The following is a 10,818-nucleotide window of genomic DNA, read 5'->3' as shown; positions in this document are numbered from 1 at the left end:
AAGAGTCATGCAAAGAAAGAAACAGATATTCAGAAATACAGTAATTTTCCAGAATGAAAAAATTATGCTGCACTTTATCACAACTTAATACAGTTTTTAAAATGTATTCATATGCAAAACATTACATTTTACTTAACTTTTATTGCTGTCATGTAATCTGTCTTATCATATTCACCACTGTGATTACTCAAACCATGTCATGTTGTTGGAAAGAGTCAAGCAAATTACAAAACTGAAGAACATGTTCAGAAATACAATGATTTTCCAGAATTAAAAATTCATGTTGCACTTTCACAAAAGTTAACAGTTTTTTATGTATTACCATGTTTGCCGTTGTGATGGCTCAAACCTTGGCATATAGTTGGAAAGAGTCATGCAAAGAAAGATTTTTATTTTTTTTTAAAGCTTCATGTTGCAGTTTAACACAAGTTAATACAGATTAGTAGCAGAATGTTTACTGTAATGCGCAACTGAAGTCTAGCCAGTATTCTATTTGGCCCGTAACCATAGCGATAGTGAATAGTGCCACACATTATATGGAACACCTGTAGTTGTAGGGTTTTTTTGTTTGTTTGTTTGTTTGTTTTTTTTTTTTTTTTTTTTTGGAGTTTGACAGTACTTTGTTATTAAAGGTTGCCTTTATCTGAAAGCAGAATGTGAACATTTTGCAAAAGATCTGTTTTTGTGTTCCACAGAAAATCATTCAGGTCAGTCCGTTAAACATGAAAAAAGTTCATTAACTTTACCAAGACCATATAAAAGAAGTGCTGAACCCAAAGCTTGTACTGCCCAGACAGTTTAGTTTAGATAAATACATGATTCTAAAGTTCAGCTAAACAATGCCTATACGTCTCTCCCTTCATGTCAGTTCTGGGTTTTCCCCAATAGTTTTTCTCTCTTTCTCTTTCTGTGCTCCCTTGAATCTATTGTCCAGGTTGAAGCGTGTCTGGGGTTGTAAGGGCTTGCATTTGCCGCAGTTCTTTGAGAATTATTTAAGGCATAAGAGTTACTGCGAGATAAATATTTGATGCACAGAACCTGCGAGTCTGTGCTCAAGCCCAGAGCAAATACATCAGAGGCAAACAATACCCTCTCTCTCTCTTTCTCTCACACACATAGACATACACACCTGAAACAAGACTATAAACTCTTTCTACATTTCTTTTTTACTAAAATAAACTAGTATACAGACAGAGATAATTTCAGTGGCTATAGAGGTTTTAGTTTCTCAGTGTTGCTCAACACTTTCAATCAGGTCTCATGCATTTCTAAAGCACATTTAAAGCGACCACCTATTGTGTATTTTGAGAAACAAGGATAGAGTAGAATACAATAGTTTGGAGTAGGTTTATTAATTTTACTGAATTCATCACATGGGCAGATGCAGCTCAGTGATGCATCTGAAGATGACGAATGTTTGGGGATCAAAGACACAATCTGTTTAATGTTTTCCCAGCAGCCTTTGCTTTTACTAGACTTTGCTGGTTTATGAAATATGATGTGAATGATAATTACTATGTTCACAGAAGATTGTATGTTTGACCATTAGAGGGCAGCATTCGCTGTCTGCTGTGACAGTAGATTTAACTGGTCTTATGTTGCCATCAAGTGGCAGAAGGTAAATTAATACTAGACTAAACATAAACCATACTCACCTCAGAAAAACTGTAACCAGATTTGCATTTCCCGAAGGAATCTGCCATACAGATGCGAGGAAGAAGAAAACAGACACAATTTAATATGCAAATAAATGCAAGAAAAAACACTGATCACAAATTCAGTATGCAAATATTTCAGTGACCTCATTGCTGTTGATTATATCCATGTTGAACATTCTAAGAGATTTCTTTATTTCTTTGAAAGTTCCAAAAAGAAAAAAATTGAATTTAAAAGTGTGTTTGTTCAAGCTGAATTAATTGCAGAAAATTGTAGAGAAGATGAAAAATATAATGTTTGAGGATTACCTTGTCTTGCAAGCACTGTAATTAAAATGTTTGATAGAAGATTTAATCTTCCTGAGTTCATACAGATAGTGAACTCTATTATTTATCAGGTTACTGTGTTGAATAAGCTTTCCAAGGTATCTATCACATGCAAAATCCTTGTGTGAGAAATCCGTCAAATGAAAACATGACAGTCCAACAGCATGACCTCAGTTTGGATATGATTATGATGGCAGATATAATGAGAAGCATGTGCGTGCCCTCCATAATGGATCGATCTCACAAGCCTTTGCTGGCAAAACCCATTTCACTCTGTTCCAGCTTTCTCCAACACTAACACTACATGCTTCATAAGATTTACAGTAAAAATAGACTCCATAACCTAGACATGCTTTACAACTACATGCCATTTCAGGCTCACACAAAAATATTTGAATTTACAATGCAAAATCCCTGTTTGCTTTTTCTCAGTTCTCTTCCAAGTCTTGTCTCTTACTCATTTTGCAGACAGGCCTCAGTCTGATATATTGTATCAGATCATACGGGGAGAGAGAATGAGAGTGATCAGAGTGAAAACCACGTAGACGAAGAATAACATCCGTATGTGTAAAAAACGGCACTGTGGGAAGTGGGTTTGGGCGAGAAGTATTAAGCTATGAAATGACTGCACTTAAAGGGTTAGGAATTATGCTTTATTCTTCTTGATATATCCAGGTCTCACTTTAAGTGTTATTTTGATATCTGAAGGAGATTTAAGAATTTCACAAGGATTTAAATCCACAATAAATCACTTTAAGAGCTGCCAAGCCACCCAATCAGCACCAATTAGGACTGGTCATGTGGTGTGTTCTGTCCTCTTCAATTAGCTAAAGACAGAACGTGCTTAGAGCAAGTGAGTGAGAGAGAGAGAGATGAGATGATGAAATGAAGGATGTGGTTAAACACACATCAGAGCCAGAACATGACAGATAAATTAAGTGTTTGGCTCCCAGAACCACGCTAGTACAGAGACAACTGGCATCAATGATAAGAGAATTTGTGTGTTTAGGCAGACTTTTGTATCATGCGTTTGTCTTTTTAACGGCAGTTTTTTTCCATCTCTAATGTGTAAATGTACCATAAAGTAGTCAATGCGATTTGTGCACTATATTAAAAGTCTTCTGAAACCATAGTTACGTATTTACTAGCTGATGAGCTGTTACCTCAAGAACCATTGTGACCAGATCAGGAAATGTCATGCCCCTTACCATAGCCGCCTTTGAGCTTCAGTGTAAATATTGCATCAAAATCAAATCAATTTGAGCGTGATTTAAACCCAGATGATTGTAACCACTCTAAGCTTGCCTGTCTTGGGAAAGCTAGCGTGTCTCCGACATAGTAATAACACTCGTTGTCTTCTCTAGAGCAGCTCAACCAGGTCCCATTCGTCGATATTTGTGATATCACAAATCCCGGAAAATTTGCATTGTAGTCCCAATTTTCTTTCTTTTTTTTTAAACAAATTGTTCTCTTATAATGGTTCTTTTTTGACTACATAATTCTTTTAAACTAATTTTTTAACAAATCTTTTAAATCTGTTTTTTTTTCTTTTTTTGTATCACTTTAGAATCATTTGTTTGTTTTTTAAATAAAAAAAAAATTGATTCTTTTGAACCTTTTTTCTCCCATAATTCCTTAAATTCCTGGTAGTTTAGTCTTAACAAATCAATATTTTGAATCTCTTGAACTGCTTCTTTTTTAGATAATTATTTTGCACCAGTTCCTTTTTTAACCATTTTTTTTTTAAATAGGTTATTTAAATTGGTTAAATTGGAAAAAAAAAAAAAAAACATCAACAAATAGCAGCAACTGGTTCTTTATATATACTATATATATATATATATATATATATATATATATATATATATATATATATATATATATATATATATATATATATATATATATATATATATATATATATATAAATCATTCTTTAACAAATCTTAAGTTTCTTTAAAATAAAAACTATTTGGTTTTAATGCAATGAAGTTAAGTGCATTTTATGCATTTTTAAGTGTATCTTAAGTTTCCATGATTTTTACAGCCACTGTAGATCTCTATGTGAGTCCAAAAGCAGATGTACAGACACATACTGTATGTAGGATGTGAATTGCGTGTTTTTTCACATTCTTGTTTTTTTACTCTGTTAAATGTGACTTGTGTTTTGTTTCCATACTGTTGAGGTTACGCTTTCTGTTGGGTGTGGTGAGGATGTTTTATTAGCACATGGAGAGTCCTCCCTCCTGAGACAACTGCTAAAGTCAAACATCTGCACATGCTCAGCTTGGACAACAGGCTATAAAGAAAGAAAGGAGAGAAGAAACGATGGAGGAGTTTAGAACAAATGAAGGGGAATTTGGAAAGAGAGCAAGAAACACAGTGCTTAGTGTTCTTAAGTTTTCACTGCATTTCATGAACAATTTAGCCTGATAACTTTAAAGTGATTAGAGACAAACCGGCTGTAAGTGGTCTGCGTTATCTATTGGTTGCTGGTGACAATTACTGGCATGTTATCAGTTTAAAACTATAATCACTATAAAAATCAGTTCAAGCTGAGTTCTTGTTGCAAGAGAGATTAAAAAGTTATGTACGTGTAGGTTATGTAAGTTATGTAGGTACGTGTCTCTCTGCTTTCGCACATTTGTCCATTAAGTCATCGAGCAGCCATGGCCTGAAGTGATTTACTGGTAAAAAAAACTGGTAAAGACTCCTCATAAAGTATATAAACAAATATTTATAGAGCAGCCATGCAGAAATGCAGTGGTCAATACAGGTAAATTTCAGCACTTGAATAAAGTCTCTTATGCCTACACTGCACTTTAAACTGGGACAGCGATCAAAAAAATCCTAAAATAAAGCAAAACTTATTTCACCTTTAAAATTTGGCTGCCTTGTAAATGATCTACAAATAAAAAGCCCCCAAGACATACAATACAGTCAATTCAGGGATGGATGTGGCAGGAAGTAATAATCAATTCCATCTGGATGCCCTCACTGAATTGATCTTAATAGAGTCCAGAAATAAGACCAGTACAGATGCGTCACAAACGCAGTTCAAATAAAACAACCATATCTTGATCCGCCACAGCACTTTCCGCTAAAATCAGTTTCCTCTGTGAATCCCAGTCTGATTTTTTTTCTCATGGAAAAGTGCCCACTCTCTGTCCATCTCTGGTTTGCAGAATGTTGTTTCAGGGTTGGTCTCTTTTTCCGTGTGTCTTGAAGTTAACCAGAGGACAATACCACTCTAATAAAACATGGAAATTCAAAAAGGTATGTGGAATTCTCACTTAAAGGGATAGTTCCTCAAGAAAATAATACAATTCTGTCATCATTTACTCATCCTCATGAGTCATTTCAAACCTGTAAGACTTTCTTTCTTCTGTGGAACACAAAAGAAGATATTTTGAAAAATATCAATAGAGTTATCAATTAGAGTAAAAAAGTCAATAGAGACCAATTGTGTCTCAACCCTATCTATCTATTGTTTGTCCCGGACAATAGAATGACGCCATCAGTGCAACAGGATAAGTGTAGGACAGTTTCTCTGACCTGGGCCAGGATCTTGAGGGTCGTCTCCCAAAGAGATGTCCACATTTAGTTTGATGACAGGGGGTCAGATATCCACACACACTCCCACTCACAAATATACACATACCAAAGAAAGACAGGAAAGCAGGCAATAGTTGGAAAGGAAGCAAGGAGTGTTGGCTGTCACACTGTATGGTACAGGGTTTCCTGTATTGTTTCCTGCTTTTCATGGACAAAGTGACTTCAGTCTCATCCGTTCTACAGGAATGCAATCCAGATTCCTGTGAGCTCCTCGGCATCCGCCTATTTTCAGAGGGGAGCTCAATTCTCACCTTCTGAATGTTTTTGATAGACACATTCAGCGGCTCCAGTAATCTACCATAGTTCCACATTTTACTCAACAGCTGCTTGTCGCTGTGTTTCTTTTTGGCTTGCCATTTGTTTGTTTCTTTCTTTTTTTAAGTATCCATTGAAGATATCAATGTAACATTTGGCATCAGATGTGAGCACAGACCTGGTCTTGGTCAGTCTGATCGCTGCTTGTTTGAACAGGCCCTTCGTTTTTGTTTGGACAGACAAGGGAGGAATTTAGAGGCCATTATGCATGTGTCGTTTTAGTGTATTTATAGATTTCAGAAGCTTTTGTCATGACAGTTGTCGAGAAGACGAGCCAGTGTAAGTTATGTTGCCATTTTAAAACAATTTGGGAGCTTTGGGCTCAGCTGTGCTCATTAATCTGCAGTTTAGCTTCACAAATTATTTTGCAGCCATTTAAAGATTAAAGGTCTTATTCTTTCACATGCACTATTTGTTACTGATGCTTCGATTTGTACAAACCTCCAATCCAAAGTATTAAACTTAAGTATGTAACTCATCCTTCAACATTTGTGCTATGAACATGAAAGATAGGTCAAATTGAGCAGGGTGTCCAGTCCTACTCCTGGAGGGCCAATGTCCTGCAGAGTTTAGCTCCAACCAGCTACAGCACACTTGCCTGAAAGTTTCTAGTGAGTCTGAAGACCTTAAGTGATTCAGGTGTGTTTAATTAGGGTCGGAACTAAACTCTGCAAGACAGTGGCCTTTCAGGAGCATGTTTAGACACCTCTGTTCTATCACTGCACTGGATCGCTCATGCCCCTAACAAATTGTGAATTATGAACACTGGACAAATTCACAACAGTTTAACAGAAGTGTCACTGCATGCAAACCGCAGTCTCGCAGCCCCAGATTTCTCAGCCCTTCCCGACTTCCTTACTAGAGTCAGGGGAAGCTCAACACTCTCTTCAACTAGAGGTGAAAAGCATCTACGCAAATCTAGAAACATATCCAGATGCTACATTAACTGAGTTCATTCTTTGGCATTTGACAGCATAGTAGAATTTGCTACTAGGACTTTGCTACTAGGCATTTGACAGTATGGTAGAATTTGCTGCTATGTTATATCCAGGGGTGCACATAAGTGGTCCGAAGGTCCGCACGCGCCCAAAATAGAAAATGCGCTATATAAATAAGTACTGACAGCGCATTTGCGTACCAACATAGTTGAAAGCTGTTAATACACAATTACCATTTTAGATCGACAACCTGTACTATATAAGATTTCTTTTCAAACTGAAAGCATAAATTTAGGCTATCCCATGCCGTTTTCAAAACACAATGCAAAACTGGGACATTCATTCACTGATGCTCTTTAATCAGCGCTCTTTAATCATCCGGAAGCGCGTATACTTACTTGCCTTACTTGACGCTTTTATTATTTAGTTTTAGATGCTTTTATCCAAAGCGACTTAGAGTTATATAAAGTGATTCTTCTTAATAAGGCAAACAAAGAAAGTAGTAGTAAATATTAGCATTTTATTTTTAAGTTTACTATAAAATAATTATATTTGTATTTGATACTAGGCCTACCTTTTTTTTTTATAATATTATCACACATTATTATTTAGTTTATTATTTTTATATAAAAAAAACTAAAGTACTAAATAGTAAAGTGCATAACTATAACATTATTAACTATTATTATATATTATATATATATATATATATATATATATATATATATATATATTTAATGGGTCATGCTATGAAGGTATATGCAGTGTGAGGTCCAAACCAAGTAATAGCAAAAAATGTTTCTAGATAATAATTGAGCACCGAATCAACATATTCAAATGATTTCTGAACAATCATGTGACACTGAAGACTGGAATAATGGCTACTAAAAAATTAACTACAAAATATATTTTAAAAAAGGTTATAAAAATAAATAAATGCAGTTTTGGTGAGCATTGGAGACTTCTTTCAAAAACATTAAAACATTTAATAAACCCCAAACTTTTGAACAGTAACACACAGTATAATCAAATTTCAACATATTTAGGTACAATTATTTTAGCTGCCCTGTTAACACCCAGCCCTATTACTAATATGCATGAGCACAATATTCTATGTGGAAGTTATTCTTTTTGGAAGTTGTATGTTATTAACATTGTGGTGGTTTTTGTATTGTGGTAGTTTTTGTTGACCACTGCATGGACTGAAATATAAACAAGGTCACGGAAGGTCAAGTGTCTGACCATTTACCCACCACCCGCTGTGCCTCATGATGCCTGAACGACTCCAAGACATGGCCCACAGCCACAGGAAAGGTCTGTTTGTCCACTTTTGGAGCCACTGAGTGAAGGAACCTGTTCTCTTCTGTGTTTTCACAGGCATGGCTGTGGGAAGAGGAGGTAGAACATACTCGTGATGAGGCAATCTCTTCTCAAAACCCCTGAGACTCTGAAAGAAAAGAAAAAAGGAGGAAGAAAAAGATGATTAGCCTTCCCAATGGTAATTCAAAACAGGTGCCTGAATGTGCTTTTTTGTGGTGCGAATGTGCACGAATGCTGTATGTTTTAATGTTTCATGTTATGTAAACCAAAAAAACCAATGTTATGTATTCCAAAAAGAATGATTTGACAGGAATGAGATGATATTAAGAAGATGATATTGTAAGTTTTGTATTTGTATGTAGTTTTTTTATGTAAGGGTGCTGCGCCATAGTAGTGAAAACTAAGGGCTGGTGAATAGAAGGTTGCTGGTTCAAGCCCCATGAGGAATGAGTTATGAAATACTGTACCCCTGATTAAGATGCTTAACCTCAGGTTATTCCAGGATAAAGGTGATGACAATCTTACTGCTCAGAAGTTGCCCTTTCATAGCTCAGTTATATTTTAATATATAGATTTTCTCTGATATTTCTTCTCGGATGAAAAATACACTACTGGTCAAAAGTCTGGAATAATAAAGCTTTTTAATAAAGGTGTCTTAAGGTCAACAAAGCTGCATTTATTTGATCAAAAATACAGTAAATATAGTAATACTGTGAAACATGTTTACAATTTAAAATAACTTTTATATTTAAAAAATATTTATGTGGTGGCAAAGCTGAATTTTCAGCATCAATTTTCCAGTCTTCAGTAATTTTGATTAAATGCAGCCTTGGATGAACCTTTCAAACACATTAAAAAAATCTTCATTATTCCAAACTTTTGACTGGTAGTGAAAAAATAAAAGCAACTGTTAAGTATATAGAGCCATAAAATAAGGTGGCTACATTTTAATGAGGTCTTGGATGATAGATGGGGAAAAAAACAAAACATCAAAAGTGTCTTTTGCCCTTTATTTAATCACATAGCTGTCTTTGAATAACAGTTGAGATACTTGTATTTTTTCTTTTATCTTGGGATTGTAATGAGTACAAGTTGATTTTGATAAATGCACACACTAAATATTTGCTTACGTACTACACGGCCATTAAAAGTGCAAGCTTGTTCATTTTTTATTTGTCTGTCTGCTTAAGAATAAAAATATCATCCACTCTGAAGCAGAAAACAGATGAGTTATGGTCACGCTAAGAGCCTGGAGCATCTTGCGTTACAAAACCACAGCCACAGGAATTAATTTACAGATTTGTTCTTTTCATTTAGTGCATCAGTGATACATTCAAGAGACATATTGGTCATTTGTAACTGGAGTGGCTTCTTTGCATAACGCAGAACAGCTCAGGTTACGTGTGGCTCCATATGTGGAGGCTTGGCCATGCGATCAGACTCTACTCTCACTAGGGTGTTAAGAGGTCCTATTCCACCCAGTGCTGCTGGCCAGAAACCAGACAGCCCAGGTGCATGTTGTATGCTTGAGCTAATCGATCGTTTCACTTCCAAAAAGACAGAACATAAAGGAAATCAGTGTTGCAGTGTGTGTGAGAGTGTGTTTATTCTCTGAGAGGTCAGGAAGGAGCTACAGCGTGAGGTTCACCCAAACTCCCCTTACCTCAAAATGAGAGGGAAACAAAAAAAATCAGGCTTGTGGGAGGAGGACACGTTCTTCACTCTCTCTCCCATCTGGTCGAAATGTTTGACAAGTAATTTTGCAAGCAGTCCCCAAGAACACACAAAGCTGCTCACGTAGCACTGTTTCCAGATGTTCTCTGTGCGGCGCCAACACACAGATACATGTGAACAATTCCCGCCCAGTCACACTGAGGAAAAATGTTTGTCCAGGGAATATGGGTTTGCATGAGGGTGTGCGCATGTTTAGATGCATTGGTGCATGTGTGTGTTGGATTGTTCAGTTTGCCTTCTGTTCTGCACTTCCCTCCTGTGTGTGTGTGTGTGTGTGTGTGTGTGTGTGTGTGTGTGTGTGTGTGTGTGTGTGTGTGTGTGTGTGAGTGTGTGTGTGTGTGTTGGTATTTTTGGGTGATTGAGGGTTAAAGATGACTCACTGTATTACTCATGGTCCAGGGACACACAAATCCAGCATGTGTGACGTGATGTGCTTTCACAAGCTGATCAGCTAAACACAGTATAAAGTCTGTAGAGACATGAGAAGAAAGAACAGTTTGGTTAATACATTAAACATTTGGCATAGTTAAAATAACAAAAGGGAACTGTTAATTTCAAATCAGACTTACCCTTAAAATTGCAAACTTAACTTTATCTGGGTTTTACATTTTTTTAGATCCTGGTAAAGACACTCAGCCAGCCCTGGGACCTCCAATATACAGAAAATTTTAGATATTTACTGTAACACAAAAAGAGTTTTAACTATTGAAGACTACTTAAAAAACAATTATTATTGTGGTCATATAGTTATAAGTTCACACTGAGGCAAAAATTAAATAATGACATATAAAGCCACAAATATGACATATAAAATCAGAATGAATCCAGCTTATGTCATCGTGTACAAATTAAAAATGTAAATATGGAATATTTTTTAAGGAAATTATTTACATTGAAATTATTTATTTATCTGC

This window comes from Cyprinus carpio, chromosome A23, assembly GCF_018340385.1.
Source record: "Cyprinus carpio isolate SPL01 chromosome A23, ASM1834038v1, whole genome shotgun sequence".
NCBI lineage: Eukaryota > Metazoa > Chordata > Actinopteri > Cypriniformes > Cyprinidae > Cyprinus > Cyprinus carpio.
This window is presented reverse-complemented; position numbering follows the sequence as displayed.